Source organism: Suricata suricatta, chromosome 16 (genome assembly GCF_006229205.1).
Source record: "Suricata suricatta isolate VVHF042 chromosome 16, meerkat_22Aug2017_6uvM2_HiC, whole genome shotgun sequence".
NCBI classification, from domain to species: Eukaryota; Metazoa; Chordata; class Mammalia; order Carnivora; family Herpestidae; genus Suricata; species Suricata suricatta.
The window spans coordinates 25,369,116-25,384,572 of NC_043715.1; positions in this window are offsets into that span (position 1 = coordinate 25,369,116).

Genomic DNA, 15,457 nt, shown 5'->3' on the forward strand with positions numbered 1-15,457 from the left:
CTCTTCTTGCTTTTGTCCCATCTCATGCAACTGTCAGGTGAGGTATTTGTTGCCCCGAGATTCTTGTCCCTCCCATCTGTCTCAATAAAGTGACGTGGATGAATCCAGGATGTCAGTTTCTGCAATGAGGCAGAATATCTTAACAGCCAGGCTGACACTCTCTCAAATTGTTTTGTTTTATAGCGAGGGACATTTGGAATCCTTCCTTAATTAGTTAATTGGCTGGATTAGATACATCACATTTTGTTCCAAAAAAAGATCTTCTTGTTCTAACTCTTATGCAGTAAGCACTTACTGGTCAATAAATGTTAAAGATGTGCTGTATTTTTTAAAGTACAATAGTGTTAATTATTTACAATAGAATGTTTTAAAAATTAACTCTGACAAAAAAAAACAAAAAAGAAAAACAAAAAACAAACAAACAAACAAAAATTAACTCTGCTCCTTTGAGCTCCACAGATGGGCTGAAAGTCCGGACTGCGGTCGGTACTGGATAAACAAATGGCCCTTACTATACAGTGGTAACCGTGATTATTCAGGAGAAGTACACAATTAGATGAAGCTCAAAGCCAAAGCTTCCTACTCTCCACCATCGCCACCTTCCTAATCTCTTCCTCAAGGGTGGGATTGTGGCCTGTTAGACATCTTCTAACCAAAACCAGGGGCACCTGGGTGGCTCAGTAGATTAAGCATCTGATTTCAGCTCAGGTCATGAGCTCGTGGTTTGTGAGTTCGAGCTCCACATCAGGCTCACTACTGTCAGCACAGAGCCTCCTCTGGATCCTCTGTCCGCACCTCCCTCTGCCCCTCCTCCACTTGTCCTCTCTCTCTTCTCTCTCAAAATAACAAATAGACCTTAAAAAAGAAAAATTAAAAAACCAAATCCAGAAATGAGCTTATGCTCTACATCCTGTTTTGTAACTTGTTTTTCTCCTTCAACAATAGATGGCCAACGCTTTCTGGGGGTCCCGGCATTGACTTGCACCCCTACTGGCCGAAGAGTCCTGTCCATGCAGAATTTGTTCTTCAAGGCATAGGTGGCCTTGAGCACCACCATCTGTAGCAGAAAAAGCAGACTTTGAAGAGGCCAATACAATTTGCAAGGGGATCCTTGGGAAAAGGAAGTTTTTATCCTTTGTAAAGCGCCAGCCTGTGGCTGGATGCCATGTGTCTCAGACCCCAGGAAACTGCAAATGTCCCCCAGCAGCAAGAGGGTCAGAACTGGACGAGCTGGAGAGAGAAGCAGATAGCGGGGGCCAAGATAGACGGCTGTGTTATTGGATAAGATTCTTGCTGTAGGGGATCCCAGAGCCCCAGCTAACCGCGTTGTGGTCCCATTTTCCATTTCCTCTGGGGCTTTTGTCATTGAGCATAAGAAACATGATGGATGCATTTATTTTATGAGGAAAAGTTCCTCCCAGGAAAACGCGTCGTAACATGCACTCAGCAGTCAAGCACTGGTGTTTCTTTAGTGTAATGGGTTAGTTTTATGAAACACAAAGAAAATGCTTTATGCTTGCATATAAAGACCTGGACAAAAATAGTTTCTGCTGGATTATTTCTTAATACTTAAAAATTGGGCCTAATTCCAAAGTCCATCAGCAGGGGATGAATAAATAAATTGAAGTAGGGGTGCTGGAGGGGAGGTGGGTGGAAGGATGGGCTAAATGGGTAATGGGTATTAAGAGGGGCACTTGTTGGGATGAGCATTGTTATATGTAAGTGATGAATCAGGGTGCCTGGGTGGCTCAGTAGTTTAAGTGTCTCACTCTTAATTTCGGCTCAGATCACAATCTCATGGCACCCAGGCAACCCTCAGCTTGGAGTTCCAGTCCTGTGCTGGGCTCCATGCTCAGTGTGAAGCCTACTTAAAATAATAATAATAATAATAATAATAATAATAATAATAATAATAAAAGGTTTAAAATTCCAAAAAGGTTTGATTTTGAATGTGGGTAAGTGATACTGTTGTGTAACTGCTGTATAACGTGTCATCCAGTTACAAATTTCAGGGGAGAAATGGCACTGCTCCTTAGTGAGTACAGTTATTATTGTTGAAGAGACCTTTTTAGGCAATAGTCCCTCAATCAGACATGGGATAACAATTCTTAGACAGAAAAGACACTCCAAGCCGTAGGCCAATGGAGTGGTCAAGTTTTCCTGGGTCAGAGGCAGCAAAAACTGCCTCTGACTCTTACGCAGTGAAGAGGTTGGCTGGTGGGCTGGGAGCTAGTTCACGGAAGAGCCGGGTCCCAGGGAGGACAGGACAGGCAGGAGCCCTCGATGTGGTGGCAGGGCCAGCGAGGCCTGCTCTCAGCCTGGCTGGGCAGCTCCAGCTGTTTCGGTTTCTCTGTCCTTTGGCTCCATATTCAAATTCCAGGGACGGGAGGGTCTACTGGGCCTGGCTAAGATCACAGGTCCACCCTTGGGCCCACGGGAATAGCAGGCCTATTGGTGTTACAGCTCCAATTTGCCAAAATGAGGGAATATTTAAAAGAGGCTCTGTGAAGTATGAAAACAGCGGTGAAAAACAGAAGCATAAATACTACAGCTCAAGGAAAAGAGCAGCTCGGAATCAAGTGTGATTCCCTTATTCTGGGAAAAGTGATTCAGAGAGTATGATGAGTTCAACTAAGTGGCCAACCATCTAAGTGACAACCAACAACAATCTAAGTGAATAAAACCAAACAACGGCAACAACACAATTCAAAAGTGAAACAGGAAGTACAACAATGACTACCTGGAAATTATACTTTTCTCTACTGTGAATCGATCTGTCCAATTTCGAATGTGTGGTTTGTCGGAAGGTTCAGTCCCTTTTGGCTTTGAGCATCACTGCAGACTAGGTGGTCGGAAGAGGCTTCTCAGTGCAAAACAGTGCAGGGGACACACCCTCTGAGCTATCTTTGCTCTTACAAACTACAGGGGAAGATTCCAAGAAAAGTGAGCTGAGGCCAGAGCTCTCAACAGCTGGGAGAAGGAAGGGCTGCCTTCGGGCGGGGGCTTCAGCAGCACAGCTGTTTATTTTATTTTATTTTTTAAAATAGTTTATTGTCAAACTGGTTTCCATACAGCACCCAGTGCCCTTTCCCACAAGTGCCCTCCTCCATCACCACCACCTCTTGCAGCACAGCTGTTTAAATAATCAGAGGAGAGGGTGGGAAGCCAAGCCACAGTCCCTGATACGATGCCCTTTGGTGACGAGAGACAGAAGCAAACTCTGGAAGAAAGTATGTCTAATTTAGACCCACAGGATAGCCATGGATAAAGAACAAGAAACTGACAGTCATTATGAAGGCAGATGGGAAGGGAAGCCACTTTGTGTAGAAGGTAGCAGACAAGGGGTGCCTGGGTGGCCCAGTCGGTTAAGTGTCCAACTTTTGGTTTCAGCTCAGGTCATGATCTCGTGGTTTGTGGGTTCAAGCCCTGTGTTGGGCTCCATGCTGACAATACAGGGACTGTTTGGGACTCTCTCTTCCTCTCTCTCTGCCCCTAGCCCCCCCTTCTGTCTCTCTCTCAAAATAAATAAATAAAATTAAAAGAAAAAAATAAAATTGCAGACAAAGGGGTACCTGGGTGGCTCTGTAAATTAAGCAACCGACTCTTGATTTTGGCTCAGGTTATAATCTCATAGTTTGTGAGTTTGAGTTCTGCAGATAGTGTAAAGCCTGCTTGGGATTCTCTCTCGCCGTCTCTTGCTGCCTCTTCCCTGCTGTGCTCCCTCTCATTCTGTCTCTCTCAAAAATAAGTAAATAAACCATTTAAAGAGAGAAGTTAATAGACAAGGCAAAGAGCATATTTAGAGTCCCCTCGCCCTGAAATAGAAGATCTTGAAACTGTCAGATATTAAACGTAGAACAGATATATATATGAAAAATTAAGGTGAAGAAACAAAGGATGCAGTGACAAAGATAAGGACCAATAAGATACAATCAGAAACAGGGAAACCTTAAAAAAATAGATCTTTTAGATATAAAAATATTCCTTTGCTGAATTTAAAGAAAAGAACCTCCAGAGGATAGTTGAACAGTATATTAGACAATGAAGAAGAAATTAGTAAACTGGAAGGTATAGCCACAATAATCACCAAGAATGCAGTACAGAGGGACAAAGAGATAGCGGCGCGAAAGCTGAGAGCTGGGGAAGACGGCAGAGGAGGGTCCTGAGCTGACCTCTTTCCAGGGACACATCAAGGCCACACCTACATTTGGACCAGCACACTCAGAGATCAACCTAAACACCAGCGAACAGCTTTAGCTGCGCACAGCTAAAGATATAAAGAAAAAGACCACACTGAGAAAGGTAAGAAAGGCAGAGACACGGTTGGGAACCAAACCACCACGTGGTGACCCACAGTGGGAGGGATATCAAAGGTGCCCCTGGAGGAGTGGGGGATCTGGCCCCCCACTTGGGAATCTGTTCCAGGAAGATGAGCCCCCACAATATCTGGCTTTGAAACTCAGTGGGGCGTAACTCTGGGAGAGCTAGAAGGTCCAGGGACTTGGACTCTGCTCTTATAATGCCAGTGCACCATATCACGCGGTCTGAGACTCCGCACAGAGGCAGCATTTTAAAAAGTGGCTGGGTTACACATGAAGGTGATTCATCGACTACTATTAGGGCATGTGCCAGAGGGGAAGGGATCTGCAGGAACTTTCTCCAGGAACAGAATTGTTGCCAAGCACCAGTTTCTTTGTCCTCTTTCGGCTTAGCTTGCCTGACACTGGCAGGAGCCAGTTCTAACACTCTCAGTCTACCCAGGTAACACCACCAGCCCGACCCCAGCATTCCCCTATGGACTCACCCCACCCAACTCACTCACCTTGGTGGGCACCCCTCCAAAGTGCGTCTGGTCAGCCACACCTGGCAGAAAGCCCTAGTTGGGACCAGTATCCCTCCAAAGCACGTCCTTCCCTGGGGAGGGGACGGCAGCGCTGCCTATGGGCACATTCACAACAGCTGTGGCCAGGCCTCCCAGCCACCTGCACCAGGGGCCAGCCTTACCCACCTGTGTGGCTGCAGCAGTTACAGCCCAGGCACAGCAGGAGGGCACACACAGCCCACACAAGGGATTCCCCTGGAGCACCTGAATCTGGTGAGCAGGGGTGATTGCTACTAGGCCCCACAGGATGCTATCTATACAATGCCACAGGAGAGGTAGCTGAGATACCTAACACATAGAAGCCAACTGAGACCCAGACAAAATGAGGAGACAGAGGAATATGTTCCCCCCCCCAAAAAAAAGACAAAACCTCAGAAAAAGAATTAAATGGAGATAAGAAATTTACTAATAAAGAGTTCAAGATAATGGTCATAAAAATGCTAAATGGATTTGAGAGAGAAGTGGATGAACTCAGCAAGAACTTCAACGAAAAGAAAATATAAAAAGGAACCAATTCAGAGCTGAAGAATACAATAACATAAATGAAAAAAAACACAAGAGGGAATCAACAACAGATAAGAGGATGCAGAATAGATCAGCGATCTAGAAGGCAGGGTATTAGAAATCATCCAAGCTAAACAGGAAAAAAAAAGGAGTTTTTTAAAGAATGAGGACAGGTTAAGAGACCTCTAAGACATCATTAAGTGTGCTCACATTAACATTATAGGAGTCCCATAGGAAGAAAAGAGAGAGAAGCGGGCAGAAAACTTACTTGAAGAAAAAATAGCTAAGCATTTCTCTAACCTAGGGAAGGAAACAGACATCTAAGTTCACGGAGCACAGAGAGTCCTAAACAAGATGCACCCAAGGAGGTCCGCACCAACACACAAAAGAACTAAAATGTCAAAAATTAAAGATAAAGAGAGAATCTTAAAAGCAGCAAGAAAAAAAGCAACTAGTTATAAACAAGGCAAACTCCATAACTCTATCAAATGATTTTTCAGCAGAAACTTTGCAGGCCAGAAAGGAGTAGCATGATATATTCAAAGTGCTGAAAAGAGAAGACCTACATCCAAGACTACTCTACCCAATACTCTCTGTTTTTAGAGAGAGAAAGAGTATGCATGAAGAGGGGAGAGGGGCAGAAGGAGAGAAAAAGAATCTTAAGCAGGTTCCATGCTTAGCACAGAGCCCAATGTGGGGCTCAATCCCACGACCCTGGGATTATGACCTGAGCTGAAATCAAGAGTCAGATGCTCCACCAACTGAGCCACCCAGGCACCCTGGATATCATTTTTAACTTAAGAAGAAATAGAGTTCCCAGACAAACATAAATTAAAGGACTTTATCACCACTAAACCGGCCTTACAAGAAATGTTAAAGGGACTTATTTAATCAGAAAGAGAAGGCTGTAAGTAGAAGTAAGAAAATTATGAAAGGAAAAACTTTCACTGGTAAAAGCAAATATAAAGAAAGTAAAGGTAGTAGATCAACCACTTATAAAGCTATCATGAAGCCTAAAAGACAGAAGTAGTAAAATCAATTGCATCTACAATACTTAAAGGATACAAAAAAGATATAAAATATGATGTCACGTACATAAAGCATGGAGGGGGGAGTAAAAGTGTAGTGCTCTTAGAATGTGTTCACATTTAAGTGATCATCAACCTAAAATAGACTGCTATATACATAGGATGGTATATATGAATCTAATGAAACTACAAACCAAATATCTATAATAGCTAAACAAAAAATAAAGAGAAAGGACTGTAAGCATAAAGCTAAAGACAGTCATTAAATCATAAGGGAAGAAAGGAACATAGAACTACAAAAACAACCAGGAAACAATTTAAAAATGGCAATAAATACATAAGTATCAATAATTACTTTAAATGTGAATGGACTAAATCCTTTAACCAAAAGATGTAAGGTGACTGAATGGATTTTTAAAAAAGATTTATCCACATGCTGCCTACAAGAGACTCATTTCAGATCTAAACACATATAGACTGAAAGTAAAGGGATGAAAAATGATATTTCATGGAAATGAACCAAAAGGATCGCTGGGTAACCATACTTATATAAGATGAAATAGACTTGAAAGCAAAGACTGTAATGAGAGACAAAGAAGGGCATTACATAACGATAAAGGAATCCATCTAACAAGAAGAGATAACAATTATTAATATATATGCAGCCCACCATAGGAGCACCTAAATATACAAAGCAAATATGAACAGACATAAAGGGAGAAATTGACAGTAATATAATAATAGGAGATTTTAACATACCACTTAAATCAATAGATAGATCATCCAGACAGAAAATCAATGAGAAATGGTGACTTTGAATGACACATTAGACTAGATGGACTCAACAGATATACATAGAACATTTCATCCCAAAACAGCAGGATACACATGCTTTTCAAGGCCCATGGAACATTATCCAGGATAGGTGACATGTTAGGCCACAAAAAAAGTCTCAGTAAATTTAAGATTGCATTTATATCAAGCATCTTTTCTGACTCCAACAGTATGAAACTAGAAATCAGTTACAAGAAAAAAATGGAAAAACCCATGAACATGTGGAGGCTAAACAATATACTCCTCAACAATAAATGGGTCAATGAAGAAATCAAAGAGGAACTAAGAAAGTACCTGGGACAAATGATATTGGAAACATACTGGTTCACACCCCTTGGGATGCAGGAAAAGCCGTTCTAAGGAGCAAGTTTATACAACATAGGCCTTCCTCAAGAAACGGGAAAAATCTCAAATAAGCTATCTAACCTTAAACCTAAAGAAATTAGAAAAAGCTAATAAAAGGTTTTATTAAGCTCAAAGTTAATAAAAGGAAGGAAATAATAAAGATCAGAGTGGAAATAAATGAAATAAAGAGTAAAAGCAAAAGAAAAGATCAATGAAACTAAGAGTTTGTTCTTTGAAAAGGTAAACAAAATGGATAAATCTTTAGCCAAATTCATTAAGAAAAAAAAGAGGGAAGACTCAAAATCAGAAATGAAACAAGTTACAACTGACATCACAGAAACGCAAAAGATTATAAAAGACAACTATGAAAAATTATACTCCAACAAATTGGACAGCCTAGAATAAATGGATGCATTCCTGGAAACAAACAATCTTCTAAGACTGAATCATATAAAAAAAGAAAATCTGAACATATCAATTACTAGTAATGAAATTGACTGTAATTAAAAAAAAAAATCTTCTGACAAACAAAAGTCAAGGATCAGATGGCTTCACAGGTTAATTCTACCAAACATTTAAAGAAGAGTTAATACCTTTCCTCAAACTATTCAAAAAAATTAAAGAGGAAAGAATGCTTCCAAATTCATTCTACAAGGCCAGCATTACCGTGATACCAAAACAAGACAAAGATACTACAAAAAGAAAAATTACAGGCAAATATCCCTGATTAAAACAGATGCAAAAATACTCAACAAAATATTATCAAACTAAATCCATTGAAAGGATCACTACAATCAAGCAGGATTTATTCCAGGGATGTAAGGGCTCAATATCCACAAATCAATCAATGTGATACACCACATTAACAAAATGAAGGATAAAAGTCATAATCATCTCAATAGATGCAGAAAAAGCATTTGACAAAATTCAGCCTCCATTCATGATAAAAACTCTCAACAAAATGACTATAGAGGGGACACACCTCAACATAATAAAGGCCATATTTGACAAACCAACAACTAATATCATGCTCAATGGTGAAAAACTGAGAGCTTTCACTCTAAATTCAGGAACAAGACAAGAACATCCAGTTTTGCCACTTTTATTCAACATAGAACTGGAAGTCCTAGCCACATCAATCAGACAAGAAAAAGAAAATAAAGACAACCAAATTAGTAAGGAAGAAATAAAACCATCACTATTTGCTTATGACATGACACTATATATAGAAAACTCTAAAGATTCTACCAAAAATCTATTAGAACTAACAGATTAATTCAGTTAACTTGAAGGATACAAGATTAATATACAGAAATCTGTTGCATTTCTATACAATAATAACTAGCAGAAAGAGAAACTAACAAAATAATCCCACTTAAAATTACATCTAAAAGAACAAAACATCTAGGAATAAGTTTAATCAAGCAGGTAAAACATTTGTATTTTGAAAATTATTAGACACTGATGAAGGAAACTGTGGATTATACAAATAAATGGAAAGACATACCATAATCATAAGTTGGAAGAATTAATATTATTAAAATGTCCATACGTCCCAAAGCAATCTACAGATTCAATGCAATACCTATCAAAATACCAACAGTATTTTTCACAGAACTAGGACAAATAATCCTAAAATTTGTATGGAACCACAAAAGAACCTCAAGAGCCAAAGCAATCTTGAGAAATAAGAACAAAGCTAGAGGTATCATAATTCCAGATTTCAAACCATACTACAAAGTTATCGTAATCAAAACTTGTACTGGCAAAAAAAAAAAAAAAAAAAAAAAAAAACCCCGACACATAGATCAATGAAACAGTATAGAGAGTCCAGAAATAAACTCATGCTTACAAGGTCAATTAATCTATGAAAAGGTATACAAAAGTTCCAACAGGGAAAAGATAGTCTCTTCAATAAACGGTGTTCGAAAAACTGGAAAGTTACATGTAAAAGCATAAGACTGGACTACATTCTTACATCATTTACGAAAATAAACTCAAAATGGAATAAAGACCTAAATCTAAGACCTGAAATCACAAAACTCCTGAAAGAAAAGATAGGTGGCAAACTCTGGGACATTGGTCTTAACAATGTTTTTTGGCTCTGTCTCATCCGGCAAGTACGACAGAAGCAAAAATGAACAATTGGGAGAACATTAAACTAAAAAGCATTTGCACATCAAAGGAGACCGTCAATAAGATTAAAAGGCAAATGAATGGGAGATGTTTGCAAATGATGTATTTGATAAGAGGTTATTACCCAAAATACATGAAGAACGGATACAACTCAACACCAAAAAATCCCAAACAATCCAACTTAAAAATGGGTAATGGACCTGAATGGACATTTTCCCAAACAAAACACACATATGGCCAAAGACACATGAACATGCTCAACACCACTTAATAATCAGGCAAATGCAAATCAGAACCACAATGACATATCACCCCATGCCTGTCAGAATGGCAAGAATCAAAAAGGCAAGAAATGCCAGTGTTGGTAATGATGTGGAGAATAGGGAACACTCATGCACTGTTGGTGGGAATGTAAATTGGTGCAGCCTTTGTGGGAAACAGTATGGAGGTTTTTGGGATTTTTTTAAGTTTATGTATTTATTTGAGAGAGACAGAGAAAGCATGAGTGGAGAGGGGCAGAGACAGGGTGTAGAGAGAGAGAATCCCAAGCAAGCTCTGCACTGCCAGTACAGAGTGGATATGGGGCCTGAACCTACGAAATCATGTATGGAAGTTCTTTAAAAATCTAAAAATAGAGGGGTGCCTGGGTAGCTCAGTCAGTTAAGCATCTGACTCTTGATTTTAGCTCAGGTCATGATCTCATGGTGGTGAGAATAAGCCCCATGTTGGGCTCCATACTGCTTGGGATTCTCTATCTCCCTACCTCTCTGCCTCTCCCCACCATCTCAAAAAAATAAAAATAAAAATGTTTAAAAAACAACTAAAAATAGAAATACCATACAGTCCATTAATTCCACTGCTGAGTATTTACCTGGTGAAATTGAGAACACTACTTTGAAAAGATATATGCACCCCTGTGTTCACTGAAGCATTATTTACAGTAGCCAAAATATGGAAGCAACCTAAAAAAAGAATAAAATAAGAATAAAAATAAGAATAAAAAATAAAAAATAAAAAAAGAATGAAATCTTGGCATTCATGATAACATGAATGAACTTAAAAGGAATTATGTTAAGTGAAATAAGTCACAAATTATTTAGCTTATCTGTAGAATCTAAGACACAAAACATAGGAACAACAACAACAAAAAAAACTCCAGAAACAGACTCAAGTGAAATAGGTGAATGGAATTAAGAATACACTTAGAGTGATGAGCAGTAAGTAACGCCTAGAGTTCTTGAATTACTATGCTGTACACTGAAACTAATATAATATTGTATATCAAGTGTAACTCAATTCATAAATAAAGTCTATGTTCAAGTGAAGAAAAAATGAAAGCAATAATAAGAGATATGAAAGATAGAATGAGAAAGTCTAATATGTCTATTTGGAATCCCAAAGATAAAGCATAGAGAGCCTAATGAAAAAGCAGTATTTGAAAAGATAATGTCTAAGACAGTTCCTGAATCTATAAGAAAATACAAATATACAAAACCAGGGAGCATAACACCCTAAAGAGAATAAATAAAAATAAAATCATACTTCAATTCACTTTAATCAAACCATACTACACTAGAAACAAGTCTTAAAATGGTGAGAATCTCTTTTATTTATTTATTTATTTATTTATTTATTTATTTATTTATTTTAATGTTTGTTTATTTTTGAGAGAGAGACAGAGAGAGAGAGAGAGCACAAGCAGGGGAGGGGCAGAGAGAGAGGGATATACAACAGAATATGAAGCAGGCTTGAACCCACGAACCGTGAGATCATGACCTGAGCCAAAGTTGGACACTTAAATGAGCCACCCAGGTGCCCCAAGAATCTCTTTTACAAAGAAACACAATTAGATTAAGGGTAGAGTTTTTCAAAACAATGGAATTCAGAAAACAGGGAAAGAACATCTTCAGAGAAATGAGAGGAAAAAACTCTCACCTAGAACTGTGTATCATTAAAATAATTTTTCAAGAAAAATGATGCAAAAAAAAAAAGAGACACATTTACAGGGTAGCAAAAACTGAGAACATCTGCCATCAAGAAATCTCTACTAAAGACACTTCTAAAGTGTTTAAAGGAAGATGATAAAACAATTCCAAATATATCAACAATCCCAATAAATATAATGGGAGTATATTTGCCAATCAAAAAGACAGAGAGTGTAAGTTCAGATTCTTTTAAAAATAATCCAGCTGTGTATTGTTTATAAGAGACATATCTGAAGCATAAGGATACAGTTCAAATGTAAAAAAGAAAAAACATGTTAAAGGAAATATCGACAAATAAAAAGCATAGTTATTTTCATATCAGGTAAACTTTAAGACAAAAGGTATTTTTAAAGGATAGAAATCAGTTGATCCACATTTTTCATGGATCCCATATTGCAAATTTGCCTACTCATTAAAATTTATTTTAGGTCCAAAATCAATACTTGCAGAGCTTTGCAGTCATTTGCATACAGACAAAATGGCAAAATTTTTGAGTCATTCAATGCACATGTTCCCAGCTAAGGTTGAACAAGGTGACACTCTCTGCATTCTTGTTTCAGTACATCCTATAAATAAGTGTCCTTTTTGCCATCTATTTAGTGCCACATTTTTAGCATTTTTGTGCTTTTCATTGGTGATTTTACTGTTTAAAATATCCCCCAGGAATACTGCGAAGTGCAGTCTAGTGTTCCTATGCACAAGAATGCAGTGATGTGCCTTATGGAGAAAATATATGTATTACATAAGCTTCATTCAGGTATGAGTTATAGTGCTGTTGGCCATGAGTTCAATGTTCATGAATCAACAACATATATTAAACGAGATGCCTTTAGACAGAAGCACACACAAAACAAGGTTATGTATTGGTGAAAATGTTATGACCAGAGGCTTATAGGAACCTAACCCTTATTTTCCCTAGGAGCAATGGTTCAGTATTTGTTAATTTGGTGTTTGCCACACTCTACAGAACATAGTTACATAGAATAATGAGAACTGGTTATAGATCAATTTACCAGGAAGATAGGGCAACTCTAAGTTTGTAAATCTAATAAAATAGCCTCAAAACCTATAAGGCAAAAATTGCTATAACTGTAGGGAGAAATTGCTAACTTCACCATTATAATCAGAAGCACCTTTCGTCTTCCTTCCTTCCTTTTTTTTTTTTTTAAGTTTTCATTTATTTATTTTGAGAGATAGAGAGCATGAGAAGGGAAGGGGCAGAGAGAGAGGGAGAGAATCCCAAGCATACTTCACACTTTCAGCACAGAGCCAGATGCTGGGGCTCAATCTTAAGAACTGTGAGATCATGACCTAAGCAGAAATCAGAGTCTGATGCTTAAATGAATGAGCCACCCAGTTGCTGTTTTTAATCATTGATAGGTCAAGCAGACAAAAAAAATCAAGAAAAATATAGAGGATAAGAATAGAACAATCAAACAAAATCTAAATCTTAATAGAACAATTAACTTAAGGTTAATTGATGGGTATAGACACTATACATTTTCCTGAAGCAAACAAAAAACAGAAAATTTCTTATTACATACTAGGCCACAAAGAAATTCGCCAAGAGTTTGAAGAATAAGTATTACACAGATATTCTCTAACCAATTGGGTTAGACGTGGGTATTAAAAGTTAAATAAAACTAGTTATACATTTGAAAATTTAAAAACACACTTCTAAATAGTTCAAGAGTAAGACACATCATAATAGAAATGTGAAAATATTTAGAACTGAAGATAAGGAAGGAGCGATATATCAAAACTTGAGTTGCCAAGAAAGTGGAACTTAATAGGAATTAATAGCTTTAAAGGTTTATTTTAGAAAAGGGAGGGAAAAATTAATGAGCTAAATGTCCAGCTTAAATTTTAGAAAAAGAACACAAAATAAACCCAGATAAAGTAGAAGAAAAAAATAATAAATGTAAAGTCACAGAATAATAACTAGAAAACAATGACACCAAGTAATAAAGCAGTACTAGTACTGGTAATAAAAAAAAATACTAGTAATAAGCTCTAAGATAAAGTTACAAAGATACAAAAACCAAACAACCAACCAACCAAACAAACAAAAACAAAGAGATGATCAACAAAGAACAAACGTTTATCCTGAAAATACAAATTGGAACTCTGGAGAAACTGAAAAAATAGACAGAGGTGTGAATAAATAATATTGGGAATGAAACAAAGAATGTTAAAATTTTAAATGGAGATATTAAAAGATAGCACTATAATCCCTATGCCAATACATTTGAAAACAAAACGGAAGAGTTCCTAGAAAAACAATGACCAAATCTGCCTCAAGATAAACAGTGGATAGTCTTAGAAATACTAAAAATAAAAATAAATTAAGCAGCTGTTAGAAATTTCCTCACAAAGTAAATACCAGGCCCAGATAGTTTTCAGAGGAGTTTTGCAAACGTTCAGATACCAGAGCATTTCCATCTCCCCAACTAATGCCACAAGGCCAGTAAAACTGATAAGGAACATACAAGAAAAGAAAATTATAAGCCAATCTAATTCACAAACACTGATGCCAAAACCCCTATATAAAACATTGGTGAATAGTGGCATATAAAATGATAAAACATTAATCTCTGAAATTTAAGAGTAGTTTAATTTGAGAAACTCTAAGTTTCATTAATCATGTTCACAAATTCAAGAAGAACCATGATTATCTTAATGCCAAAAAGCATTTGACAAAATTAAAACCCAGATTTTGATTAAAACAAACCAAAAACCCTAGAAATAAAAGGGGATCCATTAACATAATCAAAGAAATCTAGTTAGCAATCGATATCATCTATTATTCTATATGAGGAAGTGTTAGAAGCCTTCCCTTTGATCAAGGCAAGGATGTCCACTTTTATTGATCCTATTCAATGTTATACTGGAGGTCTTAGCCAGGGCTGTACAACAAGAAAAAGAAATTAAAGTCATAACAAAACTCATTATTTAAAAAACATTTTTAAATGTTTATTTTTGAGAGAGAGAGAGAGAGAGAGAGAGAGAGAGAGAGAGAGAGAGACTGAGCATGGGCAGAAGAAGGGCAGAGAGAGAGTGATACAGAATCTGAAGCAGTCTCCAGGCTTTGCACTGTCAGCACAGAGCTTGAAGCAGGGCTTGAACTCATGAGCTGTGAAATCATGACCTGAGCTGAAGTCAGATGCTTACCTGACTGAGGCACTCCAAAACTGTCATTATTAACAGATGATAGGATTCTTTACATGGAAAACCCGAAATAATCTAACAATAACTTTTTACAAATTCTAAGTGGTTTAGTAAGAAATGGTTAAAAAGCATAATAAAAGAAGACATAATTTAATTGCAGCCAAAAAGCATAATAAAAGAAGACATCATTTATTGCAACCAAAAAGTATAAGACACTTAGGAATAAATTCTATCAAAAGATGTACAAGACCTTTGTGGGACAGATTATAAAACCGTATTGAAAAATTTTAAAGGCAACCTAATTAAATTGAGAGATGCACTGTGCTCATGGATTAGAAAATTCAATATTTAAAACAATTTTTTAAAGTTTATTTGTTTTGAGAGAGACAGACAGCGCAAGTGGGGGAGGGGCAGAGAGAGAAGGAGAGACAGAGAATCCCAAGCAGGCTCCGCACTGTCAGTGCATAGTCCAAAGCGGGGTTCGGACTCACAAAACTGCAAGATTATGACCTAAACCGAAACCAAGAGACAGACACTTAACTGAATGAGCCATCCAGGTGCTCCAAGAAGATTCA